The sequence below is a fragment of the Sminthopsis crassicaudata genome, chromosome 3 (assembly GCF_048593235.1).
Source record: "Sminthopsis crassicaudata isolate SCR6 chromosome 3, ASM4859323v1, whole genome shotgun sequence".
Taxonomy (NCBI): Eukaryota; Metazoa; Chordata; class Mammalia; order Dasyuromorphia; family Dasyuridae; genus Sminthopsis; species Sminthopsis crassicaudata.
In genome coordinates this window covers 362,575,922-362,585,718 of record NC_133619.1, presented here as the reverse complement: position 1 = coordinate 362,585,718, position 9,797 = coordinate 362,575,922, and the positions used below count along the sequence as shown (strand labels likewise).

The window sequence follows — 9,797 nt, the reverse complement described above, 5'->3', positions numbered from 1 at the left end:
ACTGATCATTTGCTGTTATACACACAGAAAGTTTCAAAATGTTATTTATTTTGGTCACTTCACATTCAAGCACCTTGGCTTTTCTATCCCTGTAATGGGAATGATGTTGATAGCTCCTCTCCCCCCCCCCCCCCACCTCAACTAACTACCTTCCTGGTAGGATTGTCAGGCTTGATGGAGAACTGGCTGAAACTACTTCTTTCCTTCAAACATCAGTTCCTTGCTGGAACACCTTGTTCCATGCTGGTTTGAGAAAGCTCAACAGAGAAAGGTGAGAAACGAGCCTATTGTTCACAAAAGTGCTTTTTGATCCTGAGATGAAAGGTGCAGCTGTTTACAAAAAGGAAAATGGTTATGACTCAAATCTTGATTAACGCTTGGGAATGGCATGTTCTGGTTAATAGAAATTTCTGAGTAACTGAAGATCAATAACTAAATACCTTTTTCTTTTAATTTTTAATTGGTGAATTTTAATTATATATATGTATATAATATGTATTATGTATATATATTTCTGAATATATTCTTATCCATTTGCCTACCCATTGAGCCAACCCATGTAACAGATTTTTTTCAAAAAATCAAGGAAAGAGCAGTTCAGCAAATCAATGCATTGAATGCATCTGTTGGAATAGGCAATAATTTTCATCAATAATCCTCCACTTCTTTTTTCAGCCTTTGTTAGTGAAATACCTTTTACAATATCCAAACTTATTTTCTGGTCAGAACAAGTAGTCTAGATATGTGTGTTCAGATAGACAATGGGTCTAAATTCTCATGTCTAAATTCTCTACTGAGGATGACTCAGTGCTCCATAGGCATGGTCTTGGGGCTGAGAGAATGGAGAAAAGGATCAGGTATGGAAGCCAAGGGACGAGAAGGTGTCAGTTTTTTTTTTTTTTTAAACTAAGGACTTTTGATAAAGCTTTTTGAACCAATAAGATGCTTTATGCATATTGACTAGTGCTATCGATGCAATTTAATGTAATCTTTCCTTGATGACACTCAGGGCAATCAGTTCTAAACATGAAATCTGCCAAAAGGGAAGGAAGATATTGGCCTGAATTTGTAATAAACCCAAGGCATTAAGCAAACCTGTGATTTTTGTTACATATATAATACCCATTTATGCTTGTATAACACTTTATATAGTATACAAACTGTTCATTTTCACATATATCTCATTTTATCCTCATAATTTTGTAGGGAAGATATTATCTTAGTTTTATAGAGAAGAAAACAGAGGCAGGGAAAGGTGAAAATATTTGTCAAAGGTTGAGCATGGAATTTGAGTTGAAGGTGGATTGAGCTAGAAACAACTTAGATTTTTTTTTTCTCTTAAATGAGTTTTTCTTCCTTTATGTCATGGCTTGACCCATCCAAAACTTTACATACTTTTCAATACCAAACCTTTAAACTCTTAACATTAACTTTTTACTAGTAGCCTAATCCCAAAATGTTAGGATTACTAAGTGAGAAAACATCCACTCCATTTTAGGAAAAGTTATATGGGGTGGCAATATTACATTAGGAGTTGAACTTCACTAAGTATAGGAGAAAAAGGTATCAATCCCAAATGGTATGTCTGTGGGGGGGTTAATGTCTTTAAAATTAAGAAAAGAAAGCAAATGGGTAAAGTAATTGGAACAATCAGCCTATCTCACTAATATTCCTACAAAGAGGAAGATGTGTATGAATAAGTACGAAACAGGTCAATGAAAAAAAAAATAGGTCAGAGAATGAAGGTTCTAGTTTACTTTTTCTGACTCCTTAGAGTCTGTACTCTGAAAGCCCAGAAGGAATTTGAATAAATATGCTGGAAAGTGGTGAGTTTGATTATATGTATTTTTAAAAGCTATTTCTCAAAATATGTTTTCTTCTTAATAAATACATTGCCTTTCTTCAGCACACACACACACACACACACACACACACACACACATACACACAGACACACATACACACACATACATACCCCAAGAAAAATCAACAACAATATATTTTTGGTTTTGTTCTAGCAAGGTCCAGAACTAGAGTGTGTGTTTAAGGAAAACATAATTAATATCTAATCATTCTAAAAATGTACAACACATTTTCTCTTAGGCTCAGGGAAACTTATTGTTTCCCTCTTCTTGTGTTCTTGTGAGTTAGAGTCATTAAAAATATTGTCCTTTTTAAATAAAATGGTTGGACAGATATGTGCATGTGGGCACACAATAGAGAGGCAGACAGACATATAGAGAGACAGAAACAGAGAAAGAGATAGAGAAAAAATGAGATGAAACATGTAGAAATCTACTTACAAAAAACAATTGGATCATTAAAAAAGTGTATGTGAAGGACACATTTATAGTTGAGAAAGCTGAATTTTTCAGGCTTTGTTGTACTTATAATTTAAAACAACATTCAACTGCAGAAAGAAAGACTAGAAGGAAAAATAGAAAGCCACCAACCAACACATTCTGAAAAGGTTTTCCAGAAGTAAGGAAATAATAGGTTTTATGTCTCTGGACCAGTTTTCTTCTGCCACTACTTTTAAAGTCACTGATAAACTCAACTTCATGAAATTAGAAAAGGCAAGCATAAGAGGCCACAGAAAGGTTAGTGGCATACTTTGGATAGAAATGAGGATTCTTCACAGTTTCACAAACTTTTAGGCAGTTTTATGACTTGAATTTCCAAGCTGAGTATTTGTAACCTGTTTTTAAAAAATCCTATTTGTACTAAAAATTGGGTGTAATGGGGATTCAATAAAACAAGTCAAATTACAAAGTTTGATTGAAAATGTCCACTTCTTTTCCTGCTTGCTTCCCACTGCCATTTAAAAAATACTAATCAATCAGATTTTTCTTTTCTGTTTTTCCTCTGTTGTTGCTTTTTGATTATTTCCATCTGCTTGACATAACTAGAACTAGAATAAACTATCTTTTAAAAAGGACACAAAACAAAATCTTGAAGGATTTCTCTTCACAACAGATTTCAGATGACAATATGTCAAAGATACTGATAGAGGAAGCTGGTAAATGGGGGAGGGGAGAAGAGAAAATTTAGACGCTCTCATCCCTAAAGGTGAGAATAAAACAAACTTCCAGGCACCTGTATCTTTCTTCTAGTGTCCCCTCCCTAAGGCTCTTAGGAAATCAGAAATTTAGCAAAGGTTGGGAGGAGGTTACATGACCCAGAATTGTCCATTTCTACTTCTCCATTCCGATGTATTAAAAAAAAAAAAAAAAAAAAAAAAAAAAAAAAAAAAAAAAAGAGTCGGGCCCATCTGGAATAGCAAATGGTTCAACTGGGGAGTGGGGGTGAGGGGAGGAGGAGAAGGAGAAGGAGAAGGATTAGATTGAAAACAGATCAGTTGGTGGATTTCTGCTCTGGAGATCATCTGACTTGAGTTAGCTACAACACCCCACCCCCCTCATTTAAAAAAATGAGGGAGAACCCTTTTTCTTTCCTTCTTTTTTCTTTCTTTTCTCTTTCCTTTTTTCTTTCTTTCTTTCTTTGTTTCTTTCTTTCTCTTCTTCCTTTTTTTTAACTTTTCCTCTGTGTTACACCATTCTCTTTATTTTTTCGTTGCTGGAAAGAAAAGGCTTCTTTACTTCTCCGCTCCTTCTCCACCTCCCATCCCGGGTCTGCTGGGCCTCCTAAACTTTAACCAGTGTATGTCTGTGCGAGGAAGTGTGTGCCTCTGTTGTATGCGCGCGCCCTAGTGATGTGTGTGTGTGTGTGTGTGTGTGTGTGTGTGTGTGTGTATGTATGTGAGAGAGAGAGAGAGAGAGAGAGAGAGAGAGAGAGAGAGAGAGAGAGAGAGAGAGAGAGAGAGAGAGAGAGAGAGAGAGAGAGAGAGAGAGAGAGGTGTCTATATCTTAGATGTAGATGATGGAATGAGCCAGCAACAGCAGCAGACTTAAAAAAAAGAAAGGAAAAAAAAACTCCCATCAATGAGACTTCGGAGAGGCGAGGGGGGTGGTTAGAAGAGGAGGAGGAGAAAGAGGAGGAGGAAGACGAGGAGAAGGAAGAGGGAGGAGGAAGAGGAGGAGGAGGAGGGAGGAGAAGAGGGCAGGAGTAGCGCTGCAGCCTCTTCGAGAAGACGAAGGAAAGACAGTAGGATCTTCCACGCCCGCCCCCTCCCCGGTTCCCTCCTCCCCCGCCCCCCGCCCCAGTGCTACCCCCGCCCTCTAGCCACCCAGCCAGTCAGCCTGCCTCGGATCGCACAGCAAAGTTGGGATGGGGGGCAAGAGCTGCAGCCCTACACCAGAACAGACACCTGCATTATAGAGCAAACTTTTCTCTTCCTTGGTAAAGTTACATTTGCCTTTTTTCTTTCTTTAAAGAAAAAAAGAAAAGAAAAAGAAAAGAAAAAAAAAAAAAAAAAAAAAAAAAGGAGCCTTTTATTCTGTTTCCCCGGCTGTGTCCGGGCGAGGCGGAGCAGAAGAGCGCATGGAAGGGATGCTGCATTTCCCCAAAGGGTTCTCGGGGTAGGCGGCCCCGACCCTCTGAATCCTCCTCACTCGCTGCGCTCCTGCAGGTATAGGGCAGTAGGGGACCGGAGTTGAGAGGGAGGGGGAGCGGGCAGGAAGGGACTGGAGATTGCTTGGGGAGGAGAGGGTGAACTTTGTTGTGTGTTCTTTGAGGTTCCGGCATGTTTAGAGCTAAGGTTAGTTACGCTGGTCCGCTGAAAGTTGAAAAATGGAAGGGGGAACAAGGAGTTGAAATTCTCGGACCAAGTGATGACAGGGGTGGTCTGTATCCCTCTTCCTTGCGGGACGGTTTGCTCCCCACTCCCCCAATTGTTTTACCCCTCTTCTGAGAGATTAGAAAAACGAGGCGGGGAAGCTTTCATTTATCACCAGTCCCATTCCTTAACTCCCTTTGGAAGACACCCCCAATCCAAGCCCTCAGCCGTTTAAACCTTAAGCATTGCTATGTTCCTGTGAGGTTTTTGTCCCGGAGAAGGAGGTGGGATTGGAGGTTTAGGGAAATCTCTTTCTCTTCTCCTCCCCCTTACTTTCTAAGGTGATGAAGTGGCGGGAGGCGGGGGAGGGGGGAGAGAAAAGAGGGGCCGAGAAACGTGGAACTTATGAGGCAGGGGTGGTTTGGAATATCTGGAGCAACAGACTTGTGTATTGACTTTTCGTAGAAACTTCCAGCCCTCGGACCTTCCCCTCCTTCTCCCTGCAGTTTTCCTTGCTTTCTTTCTTTTTAAAACTGCTTTTCGTTCCCAAAGGAATCCCGTACGAACCTGGCCACTCAGTCCCATTCCCTACTATCCTGCTCTGGCTCCCCTTACCACAACCCCCATCCACACTTTCTTCCCTTTTGCCCCCATTCCCCTTCCACCTTTCCCACCCCCGGGAGGGGCAGTCTTTCAACAAGTATATTTGCTGAGGAATTTGAAAAATCCACTACTGCAACTTGATCTCTGTGTGATGGGGAGAGTCTTGGAGAGAGCTGGGCGCCAATCCTATTAAGGATTTAGAGAATTGAGTTTTCCCTGGACCTTGTGGCTTTAAGACAATTGTGAGGAGAGGAAAGTGTGTGTGTGTGTGTGTGTGTGTGTGTGTGTGTGTGTGTGTGTGTGTGTGTGTGTGTGTGGTGGGGGGGCGTGTATAGAGCGGGATTATGTATGGGGAGGGTAAGAAAGGGGGAGGAAGAGGAAGGGGGGAAAGGGTGGGAAGAGAAGAAATGAGAGGAAAGCCAGCTAACTGGGCGCCTTTTTTTTTTTTTTTTTTTTTTTTTTTTTTTTTTCTTCGAGTAATTGCTGTCATTTCCTAGGAAACCTGACTTTACAGCGAGAGAGATTAGGACGAATCCCCTTACTTTCTTAACCCCACATCTCTACCCCTAGAGGTGCAGATAGTGCTGAAACCCCCGTCAGTGTTCTTAGAACCCTAGGTTTAGGAAAGATTTTTTTTTTTTCTTTTCATAGAAACGAACACTAGCTGGAAAAGTGGAGAATGTGCATTCAGATAGTCCCTAAGGCTCCCAGAAATCATGTCTATACAATTGACCTAAATATGGCATATATTTGTACTCGCACTCATTTCCTTCTCCCCTCCTTGCCTCACCTAGTGTATATACATACTGCTAAAGGATATTGAAAATCCTACGCTCGGCACTGTGTAAGAGACTCCCCCCCACTTCCCCTGTTGAGTTTGTGAAGTTTTAATCCTGACAGCTTCTGATAAAGGGAACAGTTGTAAAACGTTCATATACTGTTTGCCGATGAGGCTCTTGGGGGTGTGCAAGAATTTGAAAGTAAACGTTTCCCTCGCTCGCTGCATAAAATAGTGTTTAAACAAATATTGTATTGGCATGCTCTGGGGGCTTGGTGCCAAAAAAGTAAAGTAAATAAACCGTGAAATCCAAAATATACAGCAGTGAAAGGCAGTGGAATAGGCTGATTTGTCATAAGTCTCACTGATTTGATCTGTTTGTTCTAGCTACCTAACATAAAAAGGTTTTCTTCTTCTTCCTCCCCCACCCCTCCTTTACTAGCACTAATTTACTTAGCTTTGCTGGGGGTTTCCTTTTATTATATCCATTTTGACTGTGGACAGAATCCCTCTGTAGGCAGGATTGGTAGCTCTGTAATTATAACATTTGGGGAAAATGTATTATATAGACAGAGGAAGGACTGGAGACTTGTGTTTAGGTGAAACTACACTATAGTTTTGAGAGTATGGATCTTAAGGTTTCGAAATACCTGAATGATTGGATAAATTATTCTAAACCATACAAAAATTTTCCCTTCTCTTTATTTCTTTACCAATTTCTTTCTCTGTATTTCTCTCCTTTCCTTAATCAATTTGCATAAATCAATAGGACTCTCTCTCTCTCTCTGTCTCTCTCTGTCTCTCTCTCTCTGTCTCTCTCTCTGTCTGTCTCTCTCTCTGTCTGTCTCTCTCTCTCTCTCTCTCTCTCTCTCTCTCTCTCTCTCTCTCTCTCTCTCTCTCTCTCTCTCTCTGTGTGTGTGTGTGTAATACTATCTTCAGAGTTTTAATTTCATCCAGATACCACACATGATTTCCAAATGTCATCCATTTAGAGAATTTTAAGAATAGATTTGAGGGGGATGGGAGGATTTTTATCTCAGTGAAAAAGAGGAAAAATTCAGCAAGTTACCTAGTAATTCAGTACTTTTTTTTTTTTTTTTTAAGCATGCTATTCTCTTTGGGTCATGATTCATGCCTTGTCTGTTGTGACATGTATTCCTGCCAAAGACATTATTGCTAATGGTGGTGTTTTACCTTTACCCATTTCACATGCTTCTGAGGAGCAATCAACAAATTTAGCTTTGAAGTGATCAGGTTGTAGGTTACTCCTGTACTCATGGAATACATCACTTAAAAGATGGTGATTTCCAGTTTGGTCTTTTTTTCAAAGTAGGTCAGTGGGGAAATGATTTCAAATAGGAAATTACAATTTCTTCTTCCAGAGGAAGAATTTAAAAGCAATTATGCTGAAGCTTCCAAAAATTTTTTTTTTAAGTGAAGTTAGTTTAGACATGTCTATGCTCAATCCTGAATTTTGGAACCTGTAGTTTATTTTTCAGGTGAAGGATAAATTTGATTCTAAAAGTCCAGCTGATGTGGTTGAGACTTGAAAAAATGATCTTTTTAGTCCAAGGTCATTTTAGCTTTCCTCTCTGGATTACATTGAACCTGAATATGCTCTCAGAGTGCAATGTTTGGTCTATCCAAACTATGCATGAAGTTGGGAGAAGCTTCATTCCAAAGTGGATTTTCTTTTGCACTGGAATGCCACTCCATTTACTTACATGTCCTTTAGTCCCATTTTGGGGAAGAGAATCCTTTTCAGGGCCCAATGGATTGAGTGAACATGAAGAGTCTGTTGGTAGTTGCTTATTGATTGGCTCTTCAGATAGTTGGTGTCTTGGGTACTGTAGCTGGGTTGTTTGCACTGCAGACTGAAAGATACACAAATACTTCATGCTTTTTGTATTCCCACAAGTGCCCTGTACACAGTGAAGTCACCCAATGCTGGATTAGTGAAACCAGTGGATTCAACGGGCAGACAGACAAAACTGGATATTTGCCTAATAAATACCTTTCCAGGGTTTCTTCCCAAGAAAATCTCCATTCAATGGACACAAGAGATTCTCTTTACATGGGTCTTAAAAGTTATAATACCTACTTTTTAAGTGCAACCTGAACATATCCATCTGGCTTGTTAATGCTCAAAACTATAGCCTTGAAATTTTATTTAGCAAGAGATGGAAACACCTGCGTTTTCCTGGGCAAAAGTTTGAGCTTAGGTAGTACATTTATGCATCTATGCTTCACTTTAAGGAAATTGAGCAAAAGAATTTTTGTGAAAGAAGCATACCATGTTGATGGATTTTCTACTTGTAAAAAATAAAACAAAACAACTTTAGTTCAAATTACTATACTACTACATAAACAGTCTGAGTGGGGCACAGACTACTGCCCTAGGGATTGATCTACTGCTCTTAGGAAACAAGCTATAAGAAAGAGGATCCCTGGGTTTTGTAGGAGTTTTTTTGTTTGTTTGTTTGTTTGTTTTTTTCTTTTGATTGTCTATTGTAGACATAATATACATATATGTAATATGGAAATTTTCCAACTAGAGAAATAATATTTTCAGATTCTAGAAAATATCTAGGCAAAAAAAAAAAAAATCCTGAATGCATACATTTAGAACAATGATTAGAGTATAGAGAAAATGCAGACACTTTTGAGAAAAAATATTTTGTAAAATTGAATGGAAAAAAATTTAATTATTTTAACAGATTTGCTTAGCTCTGGGGAATAAAGAAAAAGTGATTTGATGCAAAATATATGATTTTTTTTAAAAGCATGTAGTATACTGAGAATATTTAAAGTGGTCATTGGATCTTGTCTTTGAAAAGTGATAGTAGGTGCTCTCTTTAAGAACATATATATTAAATTTGTTAAAGTGGCATAAGTAGTATTTGCAATCACTATATTTAGAACTTTGAAAATTGCAAATAAAGAATACTTTTCCCTAGTGTTCTTTTTTAGACAAAACAATCATGAAATACTGGAAATATTCTCACATTTAAAAAAAAAATCTGTCTTGGGGAGAAAGGAGAGGGAAGATAATTTTTGGAGAATGAGCAAATACTTTTGCAAGCCATTTTTGACATTTTGTTTTAATTTGAATAAGTTAATGGGGTGTTTTTTTTTTTTCTTAAAGAAAACAAGTTACTGGGAAGTGTGTTTTAACTCTGAGTACCCGATTTCACCATTAGCATAAGAAAAAAAGTTTTAGTGCATTTACTATTGTATTGAATGAAGAGTTTCAACAGTCAGGCAAAAGAATGTGAAAGGCTGCAAAGAAATGATGGTCTATTCAGATTATTCAGCAGTCCAGAGCTGTGGTCATCTGCCTCTGAAATCTCTGATCGGGATATCACTTTTATCTTCCTGTTCCATTCTCTGGCATTTTTCACACGTTCACTTTTGTCAAGGTTTATTGATCACGTTTTCTTCTCTGCAAATCTGTGGAAAATTTAATGAACCAAAAACAACAGTGGAATAAAAGGAACTTTTTATTCATTAGCACTAGATTGATTTTTTCCCCCATTTTTCTTCAGAGGGCCCCTTACCTCCCCTGTGTGTGTATGTATGTATGCATGTATATGTATGTATGTGTGTATATATGTAGAGGGAGAAAGGGAGAGTGTTGAGTTATTACAGTTATTACAGTAATTCTTATAGTAGGCCCACGTCAATTTTGTTGGGTATCAGTGGAGAGAAGGGTAGGGAGAGTTTGAGTTCCTTCCTTTGGAT

The 9,797-nt window shown here is 38.7% G+C and overlaps 1 protein-coding gene across 5 annotated transcripts in view; it reads left to right on the top strand.

Moving 5' to 3' along the window:
- Nucleotides 1-4,096: 4,096 nt before the first annotated feature.
- Nucleotides 4,097-9,797, top strand: part of GLI2 (GLI family zinc finger 2) — a 401,511-nt gene continuing 395,810 nt past the window's right edge. For 2 of the 5 annotated variants that reach the window (XM_074301782.1, XM_074301783.1), the window contains exon 1: nucleotides 4,098-4,299. The gene's annotated coding sequence lies outside the window, so the exon portion shown is untranslated. The other 3 variants (XM_074301784.1, XM_074301785.1, XM_074301788.1) reach the window with 2 other exon arrangements.